General features: G+C 39.0%; 1 long non-coding RNA gene across 3 annotated transcripts in view; it reads left to right on the forward strand.

Moving 5' to 3' along the window:
* Positions 1 to 25,630, forward strand: part of LOC123382735 — a 543,574-nt gene that overhangs the window by 465,536 nt on the left and 52,408 nt on the right. The window contains exon 6 of one of the 3 annotated variants that reach the window (XR_006591612.1): positions 16,400 to 16,484. This is a non-coding gene — a long non-coding RNA (uncharacterized LOC123382735). Of the gene's footprint in view, positions 1 to 16,399; positions 16,623 to 25,630 lie in introns of those variants that run through there. The other 2 variants (XR_006591610.1, XR_006591611.1) reach the window with 2 other exon arrangements.

Below are 25,630 nucleotides of genomic sequence, written 5' to 3' on the forward strand. Positions count from 1 at the left end.
GTGGGCTAGAGAGTAGGCAGAAGAATGACCTAAGAATGTTACCTTCATAGCAAAAGGGGCTTTGCAGGTATGATTAAATCAAGGTCTTTGAGAGAGTATAATGAATTATCTAGGTGAATCCAATTTAATCATGTGCGTTCGTAAAAGCAGAGGAACTTTCCAGGGGCGCCTGGGTGGCTCAGTCGTTAAGTGTCTGACTTCGGCTCAGGTCATGATCTCGCGGTTTGTGGGTTTGAGCCCCGTGTTCAATTCTGTGCTGACAGCTCAGAGCCTGGAGCCTGCTTCGGATTCTGCGCCTCCCTCTCTCTCTGCCCCTCCCCCACTCACGCTCTGTCTCTCTCTGCCTCTCAAAAACAGTAATAAAAAAAAAGAGGAACTTTCCAGAGCGAGATGTGACTATGGAAGAATGGTCAGAGAGGTACGATGTTGCTGGCCTTGAAGATGGCGGAAGAGGGTCATGAGCCAATGAAGGTGGGCAGCCTCTAGAAGCTGGAAAGGCAAGGAAGTGAATTCTCTCCTAGAATTCAAGGAGTATCGTCCTGCTGACACCTTGATTTTGGCCTAGTGAGACCCATGTCAGACTTCCAATCTACAGCATTGTAAAACAATAAAAGTGTGTTACTTTAAGTCACTACGTTTGGGCGAATTCATCACACCAGCCATAGAAAACTAACACACATTTCTAATTTTGGCAAGTCTGAAAATAAAAGGCACATAGCCATCTCCAAAACAGAACATGAAAAGTCAAAGATAAAAATCTTTCCATTTCCTTATGACTTCCCCTTTTATATCGTCACCCTCCTGCCTGCTCTCTCCCACCACATTCTCACATCTCAAGCATCAGCTCATCACGATGGCATCTCCATCTCTTTACCCCTTTGACTCCATGTTCCAGGACACACACAGACCTGTCCATGTTTCCCATCTGTGCCTTCACCATTCCACTAGTTTTCTATATTTGAGATAGTTAACAGACAGTGTGATATGGTTTCGGAAGTAGAATTCAGTGAAGTATCACATACAACACCCAGTGCTCATCGCAAGTGCCCTCCTTGATTCCCATCACCTATCTAGCCCATCCCCCCAACCGCCTCCCTCCATCAACTCTCAGTTTCTTCTCTATCATTAAGAATCTCTACAGTACCCTCTCGCATGTCTCTACTTTTAGGTTTGTCCCCTTCTATTCCACAACAGTTTTAATTGTCTCTTTCTCCTTATAGTAGACAGGGCAAAATTTGTCTTTGTCACCACAAGTTTTCCAGAACTGGGAATGGTCACCTATAATTCCAAAATTACGTCTGTGCACTAATCTTTTTACAAGCCCTGTCAAAATCACTCTTTATTCCACTGATCACACAAGTGTTTACATATTAAAGGAGAATTATTAAACATTTAAATCATAAGGCTCAAACTATAAAAAGAATGTAATTGACAGAATAAAGTTAAGCCTGTCATTTCACGAGTTGTGATACTAGAATCAAATAAAGACATTTCAAATAAAGTGGAGTATTTATTATGCCTTAGGTATTTATTTAGGTATTATGTCTTATGTATTTATTATGTCTATGAGTCTCATGTCTGGTGTGACATGGTAGGAAGGAGGGAAAATATCAGCTAGACAGTGCAACGGTTCTTAAATCTAGCTAATCCCACTGAAGCAAGAGCTTTGAAATACAGATATCATCAGCTCTGAAATCAGTAGAAATCTTGAGGAGCATATGAAATTTTCCATAGGGGTCAAGGTGACCCCCATCTGCCCAGGTGATACTTGGATATGTGTACACAACATGTCTGTTGCTTTGTACTATAATAGCATGCTCTGATATCTTTTTGCAGGTGTGTCTATATCACATGTGTGTATATGTGTGTGTGTAAGGAATACATGCTTATAGAATGTTCCTGTGTGACTGGATATTTTCTTGCCTGTGCTACTTTAGAAGGGCATCTGATATAGTATGATAAAACTGGCATGATCTTAATTTTGTGTTTGATGATGGTTTATATCAGATCAGTAGTTTTCAAACTAACTTCCAAAGAGCCCTCAATTCATACAGAGGAGAGGAATTAAAAACAAGTGGACAGAACTTAGAGGGTCCCACCTAACTTCAATAAGGCAGCTTTGCTTTTAACTTTCTATTTAGTTTTGGCATGAGAGTATTTCATTTAAAAAGCAAAAACAGAAACAGATCAGCTTTCTTTTGAAAAGTTTTGAAGCCACTGGGTTAGGTGAAGAGTAAGATTCTCATCCATAGTGTTGATGATGACAGTATTTTTTTATTTTTTATTCTTTTGCATAATATTTCATTTGGAAAGATTATTCTGGATTTACTTGCTCTTCTCATCATTCATAATGTCCAGTTTATTACAAACAAAATATCAAATTCTACTTTTTTTCAACGTTTATTTATTTATTTATTTATTTATTTATTTATTTATTTATTTATTTATTTTATTTTTGGGACAGAGAGAGACAGAGCATGAACGGGGGAGGGGCAGAGAGAGAGGGAGACACAGAATCGGAAACAGGCTCCAGGCTCCGAGCCATAAGCCCAGAACCTGACGCGGGGCTCGAACTCACGGACCGCGAGATCGTGACCTGGCTGAAGTTGGACGCTTAACCGACTGCGCCACCCAGGCACCCCTCAAATTCTACTTTTAATTTTAATTCCAATTAGTTAACATACGGTGTAATATTTGTTTCCGGTGTAAAATATAGTGATTCAACACTTCCATGCATCACCAGGTTCCATCTCAGCAAGTGCACTCCTTAATCCCCATCATCCATTTCCCCCTTCCCCCAACGCCCTCCCCTCTAGTAGCCATCAGTTTGTTCTCTATAGGGAAGAGTGTGTTTCTTGTTTGTCTTTCTCTCTCTCTCTTTTTCCTTTGCTTATTTGTCTTGTTTCTTAAATTCTACATAGAAGTGAAATTGTATGGTATTTGTCTTTCTCTGACTGACTTATTTCACTTAGCATTATACTGTCTAGCTCCATCCATGTTGTTGCTAATGGTAAGATTTTATTCTTTTTATGGTTAAATTATACTCCATTGTGTATATACCAAATCTTCTTTATCCATTCATCAATTGATGGACATTAGGGCTGCTGCTTTCATGGTTTAGCTATTGTAAATAATGCTGCGATAAACAGAGGTGTGGGTATCCCCTTGATTTAGCGTTTTCATACTTTAGGGCTAAATACCCAGTAGGGCAATTACTAGATCAAACAGTAGTTCCATTTTTAACTTTCTGAGGAACTTCCATACTGTTTTCCACAGTGGCTGCACCAGTTTGCATCGCCACCAACAGTGAAGAAGGGTTCCCCTTTCTCCACATCCTTGCCAACAATTACTGTTTCTTGTGTTGTTCATTTTAGCCATTCTGACAGGTGTGAGGTGGTATCTCATTGTGGTTTTGATTTGCATTTTCCTGATAATGAGTGATGTTGTACATCTTTTCACGTGTCTGCTGGTCATCTATCTTCTTGGGGGAAATATGTGTTCATGTCTTCTGCCCATTTTTTAATTGTATTACTTGTTTTGGGGATGTTGAGTTGGACAAGTCTGTTGTATATTTTGGATACTAATCCTTTATTAGATTTGTCATTTGCAAATATCTTCCCCCATTCCATCAGTTGCCTTTTAGTTTTGTTGATTATTTCCTTCACCGTGTAGAAGCTTTTTTATTTTGATAAAACAGTGTCCCAATAGTGTATTTTTGCTTTTATTTCCCTTGCCTCAAGAGACACATTTAGAAAAATATTATTACAGCTAATGTCACAGAAATTACTACTTCTGTTCTCTTCTGGGACTTCCATATCTCAGGTCCCACATTTAGGCCTTTAATCCATTTTGAGTTTTTTTTTTTAATTTTTAATGTTTTATTTATTTTTGAGAGACAGACAGACAGAGCGTGAGCAGGGGAGGGGCAGAGAGAGAGGGAGACACAGAATCCAGAGCAGTCTCCAGGCTCTGAGCTGTCAGCACAGAGCCTGATGTGGGGCTGGAACCCACAAGCCGTGAGTTTATGACCTGAGCTGGAGTTGGACTCTTAACCAACTGAGCTACCCAGCCCCATTTTGAGTTTATTTTTGTGATGGTGTAAGAAAGTGGTTCAGTTTCATTCTTTTGCATGTAGCTGTCCAGTTTTCCCAACATCATTTGTTGAAGAGACTGTCTTTTTCCCATTGGATATTTTTTCCTGCTTTGTCAAAGATTAATTAATCATATAATTGTGGGTTTATTTCTGGGATTTCTATTCTGTTCCATTGACCTATGTGCAAAATGACAAATTCTTAAGAATTTCTTAAGAAAAGTGGAACATAAATTTGCTGAATATATTTAGCAATACCATTGACATAAAATATTTTAATCCATTTGTGAACACAAATATTGAGGTATTAAATTGCAAAAATCCTTTTTACTCTCCCAAAACCTAATTGCCACCTATGATAAAGTATGTGCAAATAATAATAATTAATAATACAACTTTGCAACCTCTATTTCCCAGTACCTTAAATGTTATCTCCTCTTATTTTGTACAAAGTCTGATCTCAGAAAAAGATGGATAAACTCCTTCAAAGTTTACACTGACAATGAACCCACATGTCTCCTCCCTTCCAGGCATGTCTCCTCCCTTCCAGGCATGTCTCCTCCCTCCCTTCCACAGGGGCTTCCGACCAATTAGTACCATCTGTATGGGAGTTCCTTGTCACTGAGTATTTTTGCCACTGGTTGTGGATAACTCTTAACATGGAAACGAAAAGCAGGAATTAAAGTATAAGTTAGTTAGGTAGACTAGATATTGGCTGAGGTTCCTTCCTATGATTCAATGGATCCATGATAAAACAGAATATAGAGTGTGTTCTGGAGGAGAACGGAGGGAAAGGATGCAGCTGAGGTGAATTTTAGTGGGATTTTTCAAATATTAATAGGAAAAAATGCAAATTCTAGGGGAAACTGAGCCTACCAAGATTCTCAGTTGAGAGAATTGAGCAGAAGGTAACAAAACTGGAAACTCAGCCACCTGACAGTAGGGACCACTAAATTCATTTTTTCTTCATTTCACAGTTTTACCTAGAGATAAACCAAGGCTTCAGACACCTCTGACTCCATCGGGAATTTTTTTGCTTTTGTGTTTTTAAAACCAATAAGAAAAGCAAAGGGTGATAGAAAACCAAAGGTAAAAATACTATATATATGTTTTCAGTGACTTAAGAAGGTACAAGACTATACAATACTTGCTCCTACTTAAGTCTTTCATTAAATCAATTAATGAAATAGCTATTTATTTTGTCCCTACTATATGCCAAGCCCTGTGATACATTTATGAAAAACTAGATGTGGTTCTTGCCATCTCTGAGCCTACAGGCTAGCAGACAAGGTAGACTATTAAACAAGAACTTATAATAAAGTGAACAAGTGTTTTGTTAGAGAAGTTCAAGATATATATAGTATCCATATCTTCCTTAATGTGGAAGAGTAAAAAGCTTCCCGGAGAAAGGATTATTTAAGTTGATGTCAGAAGTGTGAATAGGAATTGAAGGGAAAGTGTTTCAGATAGAGAAAACAGCATATAAAAGGCTCAGACAGGTGATAGTATGTGGCCCTCTCAAGAAGCACAAACAAATTCATCATGGTTGGTGTCTAAATGGTCAGAGACAAACAGGAGAGGTAGGTAGAGGCCAGTCATGGAGCATTTTGTAAGCCACATTACAAAATTTGGAGCTTATATTAATAGCAGTGGAAAGCTGGTGTAGGGTGTTTAAGGGAGAACATGACATAATAATTGCAGTTTTAGAAGAATCACTTTGACAACAACATTAATAAAAGATGAGAGAGTAGCAAACAAGAAGGAAAGAAGGCAAGAATGGTAGATTGGTGGGAAAAGAGTCTTTCAGGAAGTAAACTTGATTAATTGGACTGGGATGAGGGACTGACTGGGAGGAAACCAGAATGAAGGATAGGTTTCTGGTTTGGACAGTCGTGTGCATGACAGGGCCCTTCCTCAAGGTGTTAAACACTGGAGAGGCGTGGCACATGTTTGCAGGGGCTGGAAGATGGTTAAGTTCAGTTTTGGACATACCAAAATTGAGATGCATTTTAAAGCAGCAAGAAGACTTGTGAGTACTGAAATTTTATCTACATATCAAGGAAAGGGTCTTTGTTAATCTCTAAGGACATCCCTCACATTATCAAAATGCAAGGTTGAGGGAACTATCCAAAGATAAAATTGTCCATTCAATTTCTCCAAAATGGCATACCATACTCTTGGTGCCTTTGGATGGACTGTGTGTCCTGTTCCTTGTGATATCACTCTTGTAGCAATGCCACATCCTTCCTGCACGACACAAGAAAAGGGCAAAGCTCAGCTGCGTTTTAAAGTCAGTGGGAGGACTTGGGCAGAGCACTCGTGACTTCTGGGAAGTAGCCTGTCTACCCACTCATTTCACAATACACCCCCTCCCCTGAAGTCAAAGCTTGTGCACCTGGACACCAAAGCTTCCTTCCCTTGGCAATAACATCAACAGTTAGTACCAACGCTTAGTGCTAAATGTTCTTAAGCCTTAGAATGGAGATAATAATAGTACTTGCTTCACAGATTTTGGGAGGGGCAAAAGATAATGCATAATTAGCACTAAGTACAGTGTTTGACACACGCTAAGTACCCAGTAAATGTTGGGTGGTGGTGGCAGTGGTGGCAGTGGTCATACTAATGACTCATAGGCATTATGGGATCCTGAAACTCCTAAATCATCAAATCATCCAATTCTTGTATATTAAAAAAAAAAATAAAATTTGTGCAGAGTGTCCTTAATTATATTCTAAGCATTCAAAATTTAATGATCCATATATGGCAATTCCCTTTTCATCAATATGGATGATAACCATTCAATATCTAACTATTCTATGTATATGGCATCTGAGGGCTCAGTTGAGATCACTATTTCAATTTGCTTGATAGATATTTTGTATTTCTTTGTCTTATGAAAACTTTAAAGGATTTAACTAATTTTGACCATTTTAGCACATTATTCAAACTTAATGATTTGTAAATTTAATTTTTATTTAGTTGATCATTTTGAAACAAACAGTAACCATTAGAGAGAATATGCTTATTTAAAACGTTTGATGGGGGCGCCTGGGTGGCTCAGTCGGTTGAGCGTCCGACTTCGGCTCAGGTCATGATCTCACGGTACGTGAGTTCGAGCCCCGCGTCAGGCTCTGTGCTAACAGCTCAGAGCCTGGAGCCTGCTTCAGATTCTGTGTCTCCCCCTCTCTCTGCCCCTCCCCTGCTCATACTCTGTCTCTCTCTGTCTCAAAAATAAATAAAAACATTAAAAAAAAAGTTTGATGGGTTACAACTGAAAGTAAATATGGAGATAGAGGTTAAGAGATAGAAATTTTTGTCTTATATATACAAAGTAGTTTTGTATATAAACAAAGACCCCAACCACAGGGTCTTATTCACTTCAGCGTCTCCAGTTTCTTAACAAAGATCTCTATAAATATCTTTGAAGAATGGAAGAGAGAAAAGTAGATTGAGATCAATGTCTGTTGACAGACTAAACTCAGGGATACCACCGGACAGAATTATTTCATAACATAATAAGAAGACTAAAATTATGCCTAGATGATCCAACAGGTTTTCAGAGTATGATCCCTACACCAGCATCATCCATATCACCAGGTAACTTTTCAGAAATGCAAATTCTGAGGTTCCCCCAAAGACTCACTGAATCAGAAACTCAGGGGTGGAGATTGGTGTTAAGCATTCTGTTTTAACTGTTTTAACAAGCTCAGGTTTGGAAACCATTGAGAGGGAAGGCACAAAGTGGGTCCAAGACTTTATAGAGCTGCTGGGTGTTTAAAATGGCAAATACTAACCAGATGTGTAAGTCTTGGTCAAAATATAAGCAGATCTGCTCCCAGAATTCTACATTCACCTAGCATACTTCACACCATGTAAGTTAACTGCAGATTCCTTACAGGCATCTGAGTTTCCACTTGCATTTAATTGCTCAACAAGAGATCTGAAGAGGAATTTAGTTATAGAACACAGTGGGGATAAATTGAATTAATCTACGAACTCCTTGAAGGCAGAGACAGATGTCGTTCATTATTGGACCCCCATTTTCTACAAAAGTGCCTGCCATGTAGAAGGTACTCAATACCTAATTATAGAATTAATGGAATATTACACATGTGGGAAAGCCTGACCCAGGTTGTTCCTCAAGATGGTCTAAATGGGAAGTTGATAATAAACACCTGGTCTTGAGTCACAGTTCCAGCTCTTACAGCTGTGTGACCTGCACTAATTATTTAATCTCTCTAAGCTTTATTGTCCTTATACTTACAACAAAGATGAGAATAGTCTCTATCCCATAGCATTATTTTGAAGATTAAAACAGAAAATAGGGGGCACCTGGGTGGCTCACTTGGTTTTGAGCATCTGACTCTTGATTTCGGCTCAAGTCATGATCTCACAGTTCGTGGGATAGAGCCCCATGCCAGGCTTTGCACTGACAGCACAGAGCCTGCTTGGGATTCTCTCTCCCTCTCTCTCTGCCCCTCCCCCACTTGTGCTCTCTCTGTCTCTCTCTCCAAATAAACAAACATTTAAAAAAGAGAGAGAAAAAAAATACATGTAAAGTACATAGCAGAGCGTCCAAGACATAAGAAATAATCAATTAATGTTAGCTCTTTTGGTTATAATTTATTATTTTTGTTGTTATTAAAGTAGCACTACTTTGAAAGAATCAATGATTAGGGATAAAGTCCCTGTCTTGTCCAATTTACATTAAAAGGACTTAAGCCTACCCCATCTGGCAACGTGTTTTCCCTGGAAAGAAGCATAGGAACCTTTCCATTATTGAAGTCCTTTCTCGAAGATGGAGAATTACAACCAGAGAACAAGATAAATGCCTTATTATTGTGTGACTCTTGAATTTTAGACAGATTTCTGTTGGCTAGCAAAGTCAAAGTTTTTAATGTTTATAGAGGCATCTCTGCCAAAGTTCAGTTTTGGCTACTTTCTGTGATACTTTCAGTCCTTAGCTCTGATGATAGAAAAGAAATATTCAAAAGAATAAGAGGGAGGGATGGAGGAAGGAAGATAAAGAAGAAATAAAAAGGTCTCTGAAGTCCTGTCTTAAAGGATGATAAATCCAGTTGTTAATCATGTTGGAGGAATGCTAGCCTAAGGTTCCAACAGCTTCATTATGGATCTCTTGATATATCCTCATACAGTCTTCACAGAAATCTAATTAGAGATTTGAAGTTGAGATTGTTGAAATTGTTAAAATATAAAATTGCTCATTGAAATTAAATATAAGTAATTACTTAAGGAGCCCTTCCAGTGTGGAACTTTCCATTTTTCTCTTCTTTTTGGGATAATTATCTATATAATACCTAGCACTAAATGGTTAAAAACACACTGCACCCCTTCCCTGGGTCTAAGTTGAAAGAATGATTATTTGTCTTGCACAGGAAGTATCTCAACTTCTGTATTTCTGTGTACCGCAAGACGGCCCGGACCCAATCAGGAAGCATCACTTCCCACCAGGGTAGGGTGCATGCTCCATCACTGTGAGCAGACCAGCAATGAACACTGAGAGAAAGCGGCAACTCGGCACCAGAGAGAACCCTGATCAGAACAAGACCAAGACAGAATTCCCCAGTTTAACAGCTGGGACTTCATAGAACACTTCAGAAGTACAAAACCTCCACTGAAATTTTTGATAGAGGTTTGGCTTAAAACGTATGTTAGAAGTTGCAGATGAAATGATCACCAGCTCACCTCCAGCAGGATAAGTTTCTGAACTTCCTAGGAATCGTTCAAGCTTCTCTTCCGTGGCTTTAACCATGGGCAACTTTAAGACTCCTATCCCCTACACTTCCTTGCATTTGGAAATATGTCCAAGTTTTTTCTCTTGAACCCACTCACTCTGTCTTGCTCGGTTTTTTTTGTTTGTTTGTTTGTTTTTGTTTTTTTTACCAACCCTTCAATTTTAACCAATGTCTTGCTGTTTCCTTGCTCACGTGGACCTTATATTTCCTATCTCCCCTCACATCCAGATCTTCCTCGGTGTTCATCTATCAGACCTTTTTTTTTTTTAATTGAAGTTCTACACCTGTATAGTCGTCATATCCATTCCAAATATAAGAGCTCAGCCCAGTGATCTCCACTTGTCCGAGAAAGAGGTCAAGAGCAAGGATCCTGAAACATAAGTAAACGAATTCACTTACAAAAGAATGGAATAAGAAGGTCATATGAAAGAAGAGTATCAGCAGAAGCCAGAATAATAGGGATCCATAGCTGATCAGTTACTACCTTTCACCATGCTGGCAAAAGGTTCTCATAGGATACTTAGGAGTATGAGTATTCAAAAAATTAAAGTTGAGGCTTGGAGAGGGGGAGGAATGAGGAGGACTCGGGCCCTGCAATTTGGCCTATCTAGCACAAACATAAATTTCAGTGAAAACATCAGGACCTCGCAACTGCTTCCCATCTCGTTCTTGTCTGGTAAGAGAGAGCTGGATGAAGTCTCTGCTGGATGAAGTGATGAAGCCAAGATGCATCAGCTTCTGGTTTTGCCCTCGACCTGTCCTGGGAAGACAATTAGACAAGCTTGTCTGGCATTATGGGGTTTTCCTGTTTAAGCCGAATCAAGCACATAAGCTAAAGTAAGCTGAGTTTTCTCAAAAGCTTCCAAATTACTCTTTGTGGGTCATGGCTAAACATTAGTTGTAGGAGAAAGTGGATGCAGTAGCCAACAAATCAGTATGTAGTCATCAGTTCCATTTTCCTAGCTGTTTTGAAAATGACATATAAAACAGGACATGGAGGCTTTAGGGTTTAGATGTTTGGATGACTTTCTGCATTAGACCTCTTTGATGTTTAAAGCATCAAGTTCTAAATGAGTGTAATGCAAAGGCAACTCTAAGACAAAGTATGATGAGTGCAGGAAAATCATCAACATTCAAATTCTTTATGTGAGGCCATGTGCCTGGATATAGATTTCTACCTTATTTCTCATAAACAAGGTCCGTGGTCCTGGAGGAGTAGGAATTACCAGATCAAGACTGATGGGGCAAACCTAGAATATCTTGAGTTTATTAAATGCAGTTGAAGCATCTTTTGAACAGAGGTTGAAAAGAAATATTCAAGAGGAAAATAAGATTGATAAAATTAGGGGCGCCTGGGTGGCGCAGTCGGCTAAGCGTCCGACTTCAGCCAGGTCACGATCTCGCGGTCCGTGGGTTCGATCCCCGCGTCAGGCTCTGGGCTGATGGCTCAGAGCCTGGAGCCTGTTTCCGATTCTGTGTCTCCCTCTCTTTCTGCCCCTCCCCCATTCATGCTCTGTCTCTCTCTGTCCCCAAAATAAATAAACGTTGAAAAAAAAAAAAGATTGATAAAATTAAAATACAAAGATCAAAAGAGGAACTGCCAGCAACAAAATGGAACCACAGAAAATGAAAACATAAAATATAAAAGAAGAAGAAACACGGGGCTCAGAAAGAAGAAAGTAGGTTTGACCAGCACATGTTTACCCCAGTATACTGATTCTCAAACTTGGCTACACATTAGAATCCCCTGAGAAATTTTTTTAAGTACTAATGCCTAGGTCCCGCCTCTAGAAATTCTGATTAATTGGTCTGAGGGGAGGTTGGGAAGGGAGGTAAGATTAACATATCTCCTTTTCAAGCAACTTGCGTGGTCATGTCTGATTGATATTGCTGATTAAGATCGATTGGACCTCAATACTCATGTCCACAACAGGAGGCTTGTAACAAGTATAACAAAGAATAGACTAAAGCCCTAGTGTTTCTTCGTGCCTTTTTTAGTCCCTGTGCTATCTATATGCTTTCTTTTCAATCTGTTGATTACCATAATGCCCCTCAAATTCTTGAACAGAGTTTGGCAATATGATGGATGCGGGGAAGTTTAGCTATATGAGAAAGCAAGAGTCAATTTGTAACAGAAAACCTACTTTACAGGAATGTTATTGCTAACCTCTAGAGGGAGCTGCACTCTCCTTCTCTTACCTGCTTTCTTTCGCGACCCCAAGAAGAATCGCTTGGGTTTAAGTTTAGGATTTTACTGGTTATTTGATATGAAATGGCACCACATTGCCAAGTTAATACTGTTATAATGTGGCTGTGGCCTATTTTGGCTTCTCTTCCTTGGAAGGCGAGGGGGAAAGAGAGTAAGACCTGCACTTGGGGTTTTTTTTGGAGGAGACAAGTAATTTATGCTGTTGGCTAAATGTGCACATATTAGCAGAGCAAAGAGGAGTCCTTCATGGCTCCATTGAAACCGCTTGGAGTTCTGCACTAGGCTTAGGACTTAACCTAATGTTTCTTTGCCTTGTGTTGCTCCACCTTCATCATCTATCAGGTTTTATCTGCCTCCTAGGTCCCCATCCTCACATTGAGGGGGAAGGTTGTTGTTATTGTTGTTTTTAAGTTTATTTGTTTATTTTGAGAGAGAGAGTGTGCAAAGGAGGGGCAGAGAGCGAGAGGGAGAGAGAGAAAATGCCAAGCAGCCTCCGTACTGTCCGTGCAGAGCCCCACGTGGGTCTCAAACTCAAGAACCATGGGATCATGACCTGAGCCAAAACCAAGAGTCAGTCCCTTAACCAACTGAGCCACCCGGGCAGTATTGTTTTATTTTGTTTTGTTTTGTTTTGTTTTGTTTTGTTTTGTTTTGTTTTGTTTTGTTTAAGAGAGAAGAAATTGTAAAAAGGATAGTTGTTTGCCATTCAGCCTTGAAAAAGATAAGGGAAGTTAAGCCAAAAATATCAAGGCTGAACTTCTGAGTTTAAATAATAGAAAAATAACAGTGCCTGACTTTGCCTTAATTGCCTATCAATGTATCTATGACTGAAAGAAGCACACAAACTTAAAAATACTAATATTTAAAAGATGCTGAGCAGATGCTGAGCAAAATTGCTATAAACCATTGTCTCAGTTTGCTGGGGCTGCTATAACAAAATACCATAGACTGGCTGGCTTAAACAACAGAAATTTAGTCTCATAGTTCTGGAGACTGGGGAGTTCATGATCAAGGTGCTGGCCAATTCAGTTTCTGGTAGGAGCCCTCTTCCTGGCTTATAGACAGCAGCCTTCTTACTGTGTCCTCACATGGCAGGGAGAGAGCACTGTGTGTCTTTTCCTCTTCTTATAAGGGCACTAATCCCATCATAAGGACCCCACCCTCATGATTTCATCTAAACCTAATTGTCTCCCAGAGGCCTCATCTTGAAATACCATCATGTTGGGAGTTAGAGCTTCAACATACGCACTTTAGGGGAACACAGTTATGTCCATAGAAGAGAGAGGGTCAAATTGAGAAACACAATTCTGTCCATAGAACAGAGAGGGTCAAATTGAGAAACGTCATACCCTTTAAATCCTGACCTTGGAAAGAATACTAAACTTTGAGAGAATGAAGAAAGGATATGGCTTCCATCTCTTACTGCATTAGCCTGTCATTCTACCAAAAAACTTTCCTTATCTATCAGGGAGGACCCTTTGAAGTGGGTGGGCAGGCCATTCCTCCTGCTCTATTTTTAGCCACATACTTTCCTCTAAAGGGCGCTCAAGTGTTTAAACACATTCCTTACTCTTGAGTTCATAGCCCTTCAAAGTAGTATTCTGATACATTTCAAATATAAACAGATTCCAAATGTAATTTTAGGTAACATTGAAGCTTTTGGTGGATAAGGAAAAGAGATTAAAATCATCTTCTTGGATGCTTGTTCTTTAGATCGCTTTTGAACTCATTGATGATGTGACTGATGTGATAAGATAAGCCCAGATTTTCCTCTCCCCTGGAGAAGGCACTGTATGAACTTTCTGCTTTAGACACCTGAGAAAGAACTATCTCCCAAAGGTATTGATCCAGTCTAATTGAACCTATGCACTGGTTACCCCACTTTAACTTCAGCATAAGTAAATTCATAAAACTCCAAATGCTGCATGGTAGGTATTCGGATGTTAATCTAGTCCCTCATGTTTCACTCCCATTTTCAGCATAATTGTAGTTTTAGACATTCAGCATCTACATTGAGAGGAATTTTAGATAATAATTTATTAATATTCTTAACCAGGATTAATTTGGGGGGTGGGGAGAGCATTGCAATGACTTCTGTCATCAACTACCTGGAGTTGGGTCAAACTTCTCAGGTAAAGGACACTGTCACTCACAAGAATGCCCTCATTTCAGACAGTGGCTGCAAGTTGCGGTGATCCCCAGGCCTCCCTCACTTCTGACCAACTGTCTAAAAATTTGGGGGTTCCCACTATCCACTTAGGTTCAATAATTCACTATAACAATTCAAAGAACTTCAGAAAGCCAGTATATTTGTTATTAAAGTATTATTTTAGCAAAAGGATACAAATCATAAAGTGAGGTCTGGGAGGGTTCTAAACTCAAATCTTCCATTGCCCTCTCTTCGTGGAGTCGAGAAGCATTACCTTCCTTACACATCAACAGAACACTGCCAACAAGGGAGGCACACTCAAGCTTTGGTGTCCAAAATTTTATGGGGTTTTCATTACTTAGGCATCATTGTTAGAATCATCTGTTGAATTCAATTTCTAGCCCCACCCTCCCTCTCTGGAGACCTAGCTAATATCACTGTGGCTCAAAACTCCAGCCCTCTAATCACATGTCCAGACTCCCATCCTGAGTCATCTCAACAACACAGACGACAGGGGCCCACCCAGAGTCAGCCTGTTAAACTGTCAGGGCTGACCATAAATAGCAAAGACACTTTCCTATCACTCAGGAAATTCCAAGTATTTTGAGGCTGTGTCTCAGGAACCAGAGAGAAAAGTCAACCAAGTTCTTTATTATACTTGCCACCCACTGGTCTTTGGCCATGGTTCTCTTTATATGTGTAACATCTAGAATAGCCAATGTGCGGTAGGTACAGGAGGCTTTTGACTCAATGTCACGGTACTTTTGACCACCAGTATCAGTATTAGCTTGCCAATGATTCAGTGTTACACCATAAATATGGTACATATAACTCAAAAAATAAGAGTAAAAAGATACTGACATGTTATTGGAGTCCCACTAAGTAGTTATGTAGCCGAACCAATGTGAGTTAATTCCTTGGTGAGTCACAGATATACCAGGTGGACTTGTCACACAAAGTAAACTTTATTGGCAGCAACAAAGGAGATCACAGGGAATAACTTCCAAAGCCATGATTCCCCGAGCAAGGGTGGATGGATTCCTTTTATTAGGGTTAGGAAGAATACTTAGGGAAGCCTTGTAATCATATGTAGAGGTGGGCATAAGGCTGTGCATATGCATATGCCTTATGTAAACATGCCTATACACACATTTTATGTTATGTAAATGAGGCTTGTGCTCATTTTAGTATTGTATATTAAAATGAGGTAAAGGTAGTTGTGATTCATTCTAGAGGTCACTGCATGGTCCATCTGTGCAGGCGCAAGTCAGGGATTTAACTCAAACTGGTCTGAATGGTCTGGGCAAGTGGGAGGTCTTGTCAGGGCAGTTGCTATTGCTAGAGTGGTGGTTTCAGTTTCCACTTCCCTGAGTTAAGAGATAAGCTGAAAAAAAGAGCTTAAGGAAAGACTTGGGACAGAGGTCGGTGAGTACAAGCAGGTGGGCAGTAAAGGTCAGGTCTTAGCGCCTAACTGGTGACAATTAGCAATTAGCCCATTCATCATCATATCAAATAACCAAAATGTCTCTCTGGGCAAGGCCATTCGGGTTTGCTGGCTTCCATGTTACTGTCTCATTTTCAAAAAATAGAAGTAGTCTAAGAAATATATGGCATCACCCTTTTAGGCATCTGGTATCAGAGCTAGAAGAGTATCATCCCTTGTTCTGAGCCTCGTTCCAAGTGTTAATGTAATACATTGGAATTCCCTTATCGTGTAACCTGTTCATTCATTTTCCCTTAGCAATTATCTCTCCTTCTCTCCATTTATACCCGAAATGTTTAGCATGTGTAAGGAATGTTAGTTTCAGCTACTGGACTGGTTTAGGTTGCCAGATATACTCCTTTATCAAGTACCTCCCCTCAGTCTACTCCAATCCATTTAAGGTAGGATTACAGAAGTAAAGAATGAATGAACTACCACTAGGTAGTACATCTGCATTAACTGTCAGCATCAGTTTTGCCAGATGTGGTTAAGGCACAATCCACCCCATCAAGCCCTTAGGAATTCTGACCCAAAGGTTTAAAGATACAGTTTCTTGCTTACAAATCATCCGTGTTTCCAACACGTGCAGTGGTATCCCTCATCCTAGGGTCACTGCGTTAGTAGGGAAAGGAAAAGTTGAGATGATGTGGGAAAGAAAGAAAAAATATAGTCATTGTCATACCATCCTTCTCCTCCTCCTCCTTTTCCCCAGATACACCAGAAAAGAAGAATAATTTGTGTAGTGGGAACCCTCCGTTGGCCCCCTTCATATTGAATGAGAGCATGCACTCATGAAGGTATGTAAGCCAGCCCTTTATGTCTATATCTCCTCCCGTTGGTTTTAGACAACCACTGTTCCAGCTACCCATTCCAATTCTCTTTTATTTTTTTTAATGTTTATTTATTTATTTTGAGAGAAAGAGATGGGAGGTGAAGGGCAGAGAGAGAGAGAAAGAAAGAGGGAGAGAGAGAATCCTGATCAGGCTCCATGCTGTCAGCACAGAGCCTGACTCAGGGGTCTCATGAACCATAAGATCAGGACCTGAGCCAAAACCAAGAGTGGGAGTTGGATGCTTAACTGATTGAGCCACGCAGGAACCCCTCCCATACTCTTTTATGAGGAAGAGCTCTCTCTGCCATTGTTGGACAATGTGGACTGTGAAATGTTCCTTAGTCTGAAGAATTGTGACTCAGTGGTCCAAATTGTTGCAACATTTTCTGTTGTGGTCATTTTATTGTACTTTTAGCATTTACATCTACTATCAGGTATGCAAAGCTTAGTCCAGACTGTCTATTCCTGTCTGGACCCATTTTTAGCCTTTTGGGGTTACTGGAGTCAGTCCATTTTGCCAGATACATGCAGGGCCTTCCCCCAGGGAATCTTCCTCATGGCCCTCTGCCTTCTTTGCCCCTCTCTCTGGCAGACAGAACAGTTCTAATGGAGATAGCAGTGCCCAGAAGAGTTCCATAATAAAACAGAAATAGTTTATTTCTGCAACATACTACAAGGGGGTTGCAAGGAGGTACCTATGAGCAGGGAGCCTCTTTCCCCTAGGGCTGTCTTTGAAGCCACCTTAAAAGCTGCCAGACCCTATCACCACTTGGATAGTACCTTATAAACAGCCATCAAATGACCAACAAATAGCTGTTTGGTTTATGGATGGCAGTTCCAAAGCAAATGGCCAGCGTTTTGTTTGGAAGGTCATCTCTCTGATCAAGGAAGGTAAAACAAATCAGTGTAGTGGGCTGAAGGGCACACTGTTTGCCCCTGTGTTGGGGATCTTATTGCCTCTCGAACAGTGACCAAATATGTGGCTATATGGTCAGGCAGAAGAGCAATGGTAAAGTTGGCTACTAAGGGCTGCTCATATGGGGTGAAACTTACTGTGGTAATTTGGAGGGTACTTTAAAGTAGGGTATGTCAATATCCATCAGAAGAACCACCTTCCAGGACTAGAAGGCGATCAGAATCAATGAGTAGGTTTTCTGGTGCACTCATTTAAGGCAGCTATCTGGGTCCATTAAATGAGTGGATCTTGGGGGACCACAGCAATGAAGAGATGGGCTAAATCTAGACATACTCCTCCTGTACCCTCTGAAGTGCAAAACATTATTATCTGTTGTGAGGTAACAGTAGTGCAACTCTCATTTCCACCCCTTGATGCTTGGACTGTGAAGGTTGGCTGTGGGAGAAACAGTACCATGTATTAGATACTGATTCATAACATATAAATCTTCTAGAGAACCTTGCCCCGGTCTGGCAAGGCGCTGTCACCTGGCTAGCACTGTAACTGGTTCTTTGAAAAACCATTCTACTATTCTGTCAAGCTAGCTGCTTCAGGATGGTGGGAAACATGATAAAACTACCAAATTACATGAGCATGAGCCCATTGCCACACTTCATTTGCTGTGAAAATAAGTTTTTTGATCAGACGTAATGCTGTGTGGACTCCCATGACAGAATATTTTCTTTTATGAGTTCTGCATTTATGTTCTGCTTAGGGAAGTCTTCACTATTCCAAGATTATGTAAATATTTTGTATTGTTTTCTTCTAATACTTTCATGATTTCAGATTTTTTTGTGTGTGGTAAAAAACTCTATCTTTAATTCTTCTAGAATATTCTAATTATGAAGGGAGTGAAGTAGAGGTTAAAATCCATTTCCCCTCCAATGACTAATTAGTTGTCTCACCAATCTCCATTGGTTTGAATTGCCACTTTTATTGCATGCTGTTTTCTTTTATATGTTTGAATCTGCTTTTCAGTTTTCTGTTTAGTTCTGTATGCCAGTACCTGTATTTTATTTTCATGTTAATTTTTTAATATGTGATAGTTTGATTCTGTGTTTTTCTTTTCAAAACTTCATTGATTATTATTTATTCCTCCAAATGTAGATTCATATTGTCACGTTCAAAAAACTCTGCTGTAACTTGCTTTATGATATCACCAATTTTATAATGTAATTTACAAAAAAAAATTTAAATGTAATTGACATCTTTACTATTGAGATTCTCTAATTAGAAATATGGTGTATTTTGTCGGATGGTCATTTCTTCCTTGTTTTCTTTGGATAGTTTTCTAGGTATTTGATACTTTTTGTTTCAACTGGGAATGAGGGTTTTTTTCCACTAAATTTTCTTGCTTGTTCCTTTTCTATTACTCTTCATTGTTTTAATTTACTTTTGTGGTAATAGTCTCCTTTCTGTCCCTAATACCTTCTCCTCTGCTCCATCCTCTCTATTGCAGAAGTCATCTTTCTAAATGGCAAATGTAATCATAAAACTCTCCTCCTCTAAACCTTAACTCCTCAGTGCCTTTGGGATAATGTATAAGCTGTTTAACCCGGTAGACAAGGCCCCCTTCTCCTACCAGTTCTTCTAGCTTTATCCCTCATGGGTGTTCCTCTTCTCTCTCATTCTTCATTGATATACTGAACTAGCTTTAGTTCCCCAGATGCCCAACTGGCTATTCATGCTTTTGAACATGATATTTGCTTCAACTGAACCATCTTTGTCTGCTTTGTCCCTCCAGAAAACTCTTAATTTTCCTTCAGGAACCAATTCAACTGTTAACCTCCTGCTTAAAACTTTCTAAGAACCCCACAGAACTGATCAGCTTTTACCTTGTGCTACTACAAAACTTTGATGTAATCTTTATAGCTCTTGCCTAGAATATATTGTATATTTGTTTCTCCTGCTAAATTGTGGGCTTTTGATGTCAGTTACGTTATATATGTATATAAAAAATACATAATATATACATATATACATACATATATAATACATATATATAATACATATATAAAATACATATATAATATATAATACATAATATATAAATATATAATATATATAGTTATATATTATACATATATATGTACATATATAATATATATAAATGAAAAAAAGAGTATGCAGGAGTAGGAGGAATATGGAAAGATAATATCTAATTCGAGCTAGGATAATAGGAAATTCTTCTAAGATGGAAGTGATACAAGTTGAGTATTTGAAAGGTATGAATTAGTCCAATGCATGATTTAGTAAAGAGTATTGAAGAGAGCATGAATAGCTTTTGCAAAACTACAGCTTAAGAAAACAAGGCCAATTACTTCAAGGAGGGTATACATAGTTCACCAGGAAAATATAGCCCAACTTTGTAGAAAAATACTGTGGCCTCCTACCTGGTGGGAGTCTTGGTTGAGTATCTCAAAATAGAATGGGCACCTGCTTGTCTGGCTTCTAAGTATATGGAGTACATGAATCAGCCCTCAACCAAAAATAACAGTTTCTATTATCACTCTTCTTTTAATATTCTGTTCAAATATCTTTCCTAGAGGAGAGCTTTCTCAGCCCCATCTAAATTGAACTGGATGCCTTTCTTTGTTCCTCTAGCATGGCAATCCCTCGGCATTTATATGATCAATTTGTGTGCCTTACTCCCTTTTCTAGACTCGAATCTCTGTGAGTGTCATATTTATTTTTGCATTCCTAGTATCTATCACAATGCAAAACATTTGGGGAACACTCAAAAATAATATAATCAGAACTACTATTTATTGTCTACCCCATGTGTCTGGTGAGTGTTTCTTAAATTAGAGGGATCCAGGAACTACTTAATGGTAGTTCACATCATATGGAATCAGTGAAACTGACATTACTTATTACCACTGTGACATTAAGAAATGTTTTCAATTCAGCTGTTATTTTAAAAACTCAACCGGGCACTTTTACTTTCCATATCTAATGTTCCTGATGTAGAGCAGTTTTACATGCACATGCTATCCATTTATTTACAAAGCACTGAAAAGGTACACATTCAGTGACTGTTATCTATTGCATACACAGTTTTCAATATTTCCTTTAACATAAATTAAGATCAAGAGTCATAATATTGATCAACTATTCTCTGAAAAAAAATATAAGGTGTGGAGTAGAACTTGGACCTAATCTCCTTTATTTAGCAGGGCAACACCTACTCTTGTTACAAACCCAGTAGGTATCCTGGAATTACATATTCTGATGCACCTCTACCAGGCTATATTATGGTTTATGAAATCATCCAAAACTAACAAAAACATAACTTCTCCATAACAAGGTACTTCAGTGATGAATAAAAGAAAAAGTTATTGTGCACTTCTCCCTCAAATAGGTACAGCACATATGGCAAATGATGATTCCTGCTCCACATACCAGTAGGTCCATCCAATTATGGAAACGAAATATCTACTAGATTGTAAATGTAATAATAATTGCTCATCCACACTGTGGGACATGCTCTAATTAATGGGATTTTGTATCAGTCAGAGCTACCAATGGAGTAGAATGGAATTTTCAGAAATATATACAAGAATTTAATATACCATAAAAGTGGCATTTCTAATCATTGAGAATAATTATTTGATTAATGTTATGGGGATAATAGTCAACCAATTACAAAAAACATAGATGTTGATTAATCCACTATCAACAGAAAAGGATCTAAGTTATTCACATTAAAAATGCTATAGATAATTCATAATTTATTCAACCTGTCTCCTTTTGTTGAAGAATGAGTTTCCAACTTGGGGTCATTGCAAACGATGTAATAAATATCTTTGGCCTTTTATCCTATAGGTTGATGTACTTATTTGTAAAAAGTGGAGTTATAAAAATAGGAATGCAGAATTAAAATGTATATGCATGTTTCATTACAAAAGAGAGTGCCAGATTACTTTCCCAAATTACAGTAACTACAGTAGGAAGATTTGTAGGATGACCTCCTCCTCCTCCACATACACCCTGTAATAATCCCCAGTACTCGGAATATTGTAGATTTCCTGATTATGTCAACCTGTGGCTGACAGCCAGCAAAGAAATGGGGGGCCTCAGTCCCCATAACTGCAGGGAAACAAATTCTGCCAACAACCAGTGAGATGGAAGGAGGCCCAGATAAGAGCTGTGGCCCTAGCAGACATTTTGATTTCAACCCTGTGTGATTCTGAGCAGAGAATCCAAGCACACCCTCCCTGGATTTCTGATGCATTGACACTGTGAGCTAACACACTTGTGTTGTTTTGATGGTAATGTTACACAGCAATAGAAAATTAATACAGTAAGAACTCACCCTTCCAATGACAATGTACAAGATAACATTTTCCTCATCTTACCAGCATCAAAACTAACTATATTGTTTAATTGAGTAGATTTGATAAGTAAAAGAAAATGGTATCTCATTATTGATACATTTTCAGTAAAGAATATCTTTATTTTTTATTTGTTTAGATTTCTCCTTATGTGAGTTGCCTATTCATATACTTTGACCATTTTGTCCTTGAGTCATTTGTCCAACCCTTGTCAAGGACTTCAGCAACCCCAAGCAGTTGTGCACATGCTGAACTGAACTATTGCACTTTCAAAGTCTAGTGGGGATGGAAACAGTAACCCAAAGGGTTTAGATAGTTTGTACTCATGGCACAGAGGGCAGCATGTACTCCATGTTCACATCTGCACCCCTTGTTCCCAAGGCCATGTGGGGAGGGACAGGGCTTGTGTGGACAGCCACATAACTGGGTGCTGTCACAGCTGAGGAACCCCAACCTTAGGAAACTTCTAATCTTTTAAGGGGCTACAAGCAGTTCTGTCCAAGCTTTGCACCACACAGAGATTCCATCTTCGTTATGCTGGACCAGAAGCAAATCTGCCCTCTGACCCTGAGAAAGACACTATTTCTAGTTTTGAAGGCTGTGTGCTACATGATCCTAGAAAAAATATTCTAGAACAAAAGCTGACACAGGATGTGTGAAAACACTGTGGAGAATTGCCTCCAAACAAACCTGCCTCTTGTTTCCACACTTCTCTGAATATACCATTCTGTTGGCCATTCTCATCTGACTGATGAGATAAGACCACATCCGTTCAATTGTAAACACTTGCAGATCTCTTATTACCAGTGTTTTCTAGGAGAGAGGAGAGAATTATGCACAAGAATTACAATTCCAAGGGCACATGTTGTGTTCCTGAAAAAAAAGCATTTTCAGTTGTTGGGAAAAAAGTGATTTTGATTGTTGTGGACCCTCCTCTTCCACTGGGACATGCATCAACCATTGGGCACAGGTTAACAGTGCCTCCTGGGCTTAATTCCAGGAATGTAAGGATGGATCTGTAATTTATTAAGGTAGCAGAGCACATAGTTATAAGACCTTTATACACACACACACACACACACACACACGCATTCAAATCTTACAACAGTGTGGTTGATAATAATATCATCATATTGAATAAGTAAAACAATAAAAGCATCTCAATTGGTTGTAAAAAAATCGATAAAATCAAACAGTTTTGTGATTTCTTTTTTAACTGAAATACAATTGACACACAAATTTCACATTACCTGTACCCATTACATTAGTTTCAGATGTACAACATAGTGATTCAACTCTATGTGTTATGCTAGTTCACCACAAGTGTAACTACCATCTGTTTCCATACAACACTGTTACAGTACCATTGATTATATTCCTTATGTTGAACCTGTCATCTCCATGACTTATTCCTTCCATAACTGGAACCCTGTATCTCCCACTCCCCTTTACCCATTTTGCCCATCCCCCCATTCCCTCCCCTCTGGCAAACATCCATTTGTTCTCTGTACTTACGGGTCTGTTTCTATTTTTTGTTTATTCATCTTTTTTTTAGATCCCACACATAAGTGAACTCAAATGATATTTCTCTTTCTCAGTCAGACTTATTTTTTCTTACATAATACCCTCTAACTCCATCCATGTCCCAAATGGCAAGATCTCATTCTTTTATATGGCTAAGTAATATTTAATTGTATGTGTATGTGTGTATCTCTCTCTCTCTCTCTCTCTCTCTCTCTATATATATATATATATATTAAATTGTATATAATGTATGTATAATAAAGTATATTATTTATACTTCTTTATTCATCTATCAGTGCACACTTAGCTTGCTTTTGTAAGAGTTCTTTTTAAGCCAAGATATAGTGTAAAATCGAACACTTTTTCTTGACTTTAAAAGAACTCTTTGAAAATTTATAATATGTTCCTATTTCCTTAAGATGATAAAGAACAATTTCAAGCCAATAATCAACACCAACATCATACCTAAGAATTAAAAACTAAAGATAACTGTGTTAATCCCATGACAAAGAGAAAGGACAAAGGTCAGTGACAATTGTTTTTTGTAAAAAAAAAAATTCAGTACAGATTGACAGAAAGATTAATCCACATCTACCCTGTCTCTCTAACTCTGCTACCCAGTGAGTGAAATTTTTCCTTAGGATGACACCCTCTAAGCTATAGGCCCCACACTTTCCCCCACCTGTCTTCCTCCTCCTCTCCTTGCCTAAACTTTTAATATAGCCTCAAAGTGTACACAGTTGTTCCCAATTTCCCATGTTTGGAAAAGACTGAAACACCAGTTCAGCCCCCTGTAATTTTGCTCGAGGGAAAAGCACATGAAGGTGGAAGTGAATGAAGGAGCAGAGAGTATGAAAAGAGAGGACACACTGAATCTGCAAGCCACAGGAAAGAAGCTGACCTCTAGCCCAGGTGCATCCCTGGTTAGCTCCCATGACCATCATTAATTTATGGACTCCACTTGGTAAAGACTTCCTATTTTACCTTCCAAATTTACAAAAATGTTAGCACTCACCTGCTTTTTAGAAAGGGAGATTAAAACAGGTGACTCAAAAGCAGGATTACAGGAGGAACTTGCTCATCTGTGAGCCAAGAACCAGGCTCCTGGGTCCCTCAGACTCCCCAGGGCATTCAGCACTACTGCTTTATTTTCTGCAACTGGATGTTAAGTCAAACCTCTGTATGTAATGCTGTGATAAATCTCTGATTTCTGAAGACAGAATTTCTCTTCCTTTCATCCAAGAACATACAGTTACAGTCCCTCAAAATAAGAACCCTAATTTTTCAGAACAAGTCAGCTATAATCATAATGCTTCAAACGTTCCAGGTGTTTGTAAGACCATCAGTTAGAGTGAAACCTTTTCTTTGAACCCATTCAACCAGAGTGAAACTCTGCCTGTGGTAAAAAAGAAAGCAGCACATGGTTTTATGGTACTCGCCCCACCACCTTCCATGGTGGTGAGACAGAAACCTGTCTGGAGTGAAGAACACGGGGGAATTTGTAGCAGTTATTATCTGTCATAAATGTAACTGCTCCAGATGTGTTCTGTCCAGTCAACATCTGATGCCTTGACCATGAGAATAACCAGAAACAGGCCCAAATACAGACCTAAAGGAAAGTGGGGTCTTAAACCTGGGAATCAGAAATCGGCCATGGCCTGTGTAGCCCTTTTAGGCTACTGACTCCAATTTTTAGGAATGCTCTATTTCTAGGCCTCCTGGGAATTTCAACAGTAGGAACAAAAAATGAGGGGTGAAAGGTAATAAGAAGAAAGAGACACTGTCAACTCACATGTAAGTTACTTAGCATAAAGCTGGGATATATTAAGTACTTAATAAATGAACTGAGCACAATTCCAATAATGATGGCTACTAAGTATGAATCAGATGTAATGCTCAAAGCTTTGGGTAATCATTGAATTACGTCTTCACAATAGTCCTATGAACTAAGTATAGTTATTGCCCCATATAATGGATGGGAAACTGAATTTCAAGGCCAGTGAGTATTCTAACTAGTGATGACATAGCTCATCAATGACAAACTGGAACTAGAGACCCACTCGGTCTGATTCCAGGCTCATGGTCTTAACCACTGTGTTATACAATCAAGCTAAGAGGAAAGGTTCTTGACAGAAATAGCATGATGAGCATAAGAGGGAGGATTACACTCGGGGAGAATGACTCCACAAAGATTCCCAGGCAGTATACCCAATTAATGGGTAATCTGTGTGATCTGCGCATCTAGAAGCATATCATTCCTATCCTCTCAGATAAGACCCCAAGTCTCATGTTCACTTT

Source organism: Felis catus, chromosome F1 (assembly GCF_018350175.1).
Source record: "Felis catus isolate Fca126 chromosome F1, F.catus_Fca126_mat1.0, whole genome shotgun sequence".
Taxonomy (NCBI): Eukaryota; Metazoa; Chordata; class Mammalia; order Carnivora; family Felidae; genus Felis; species Felis catus.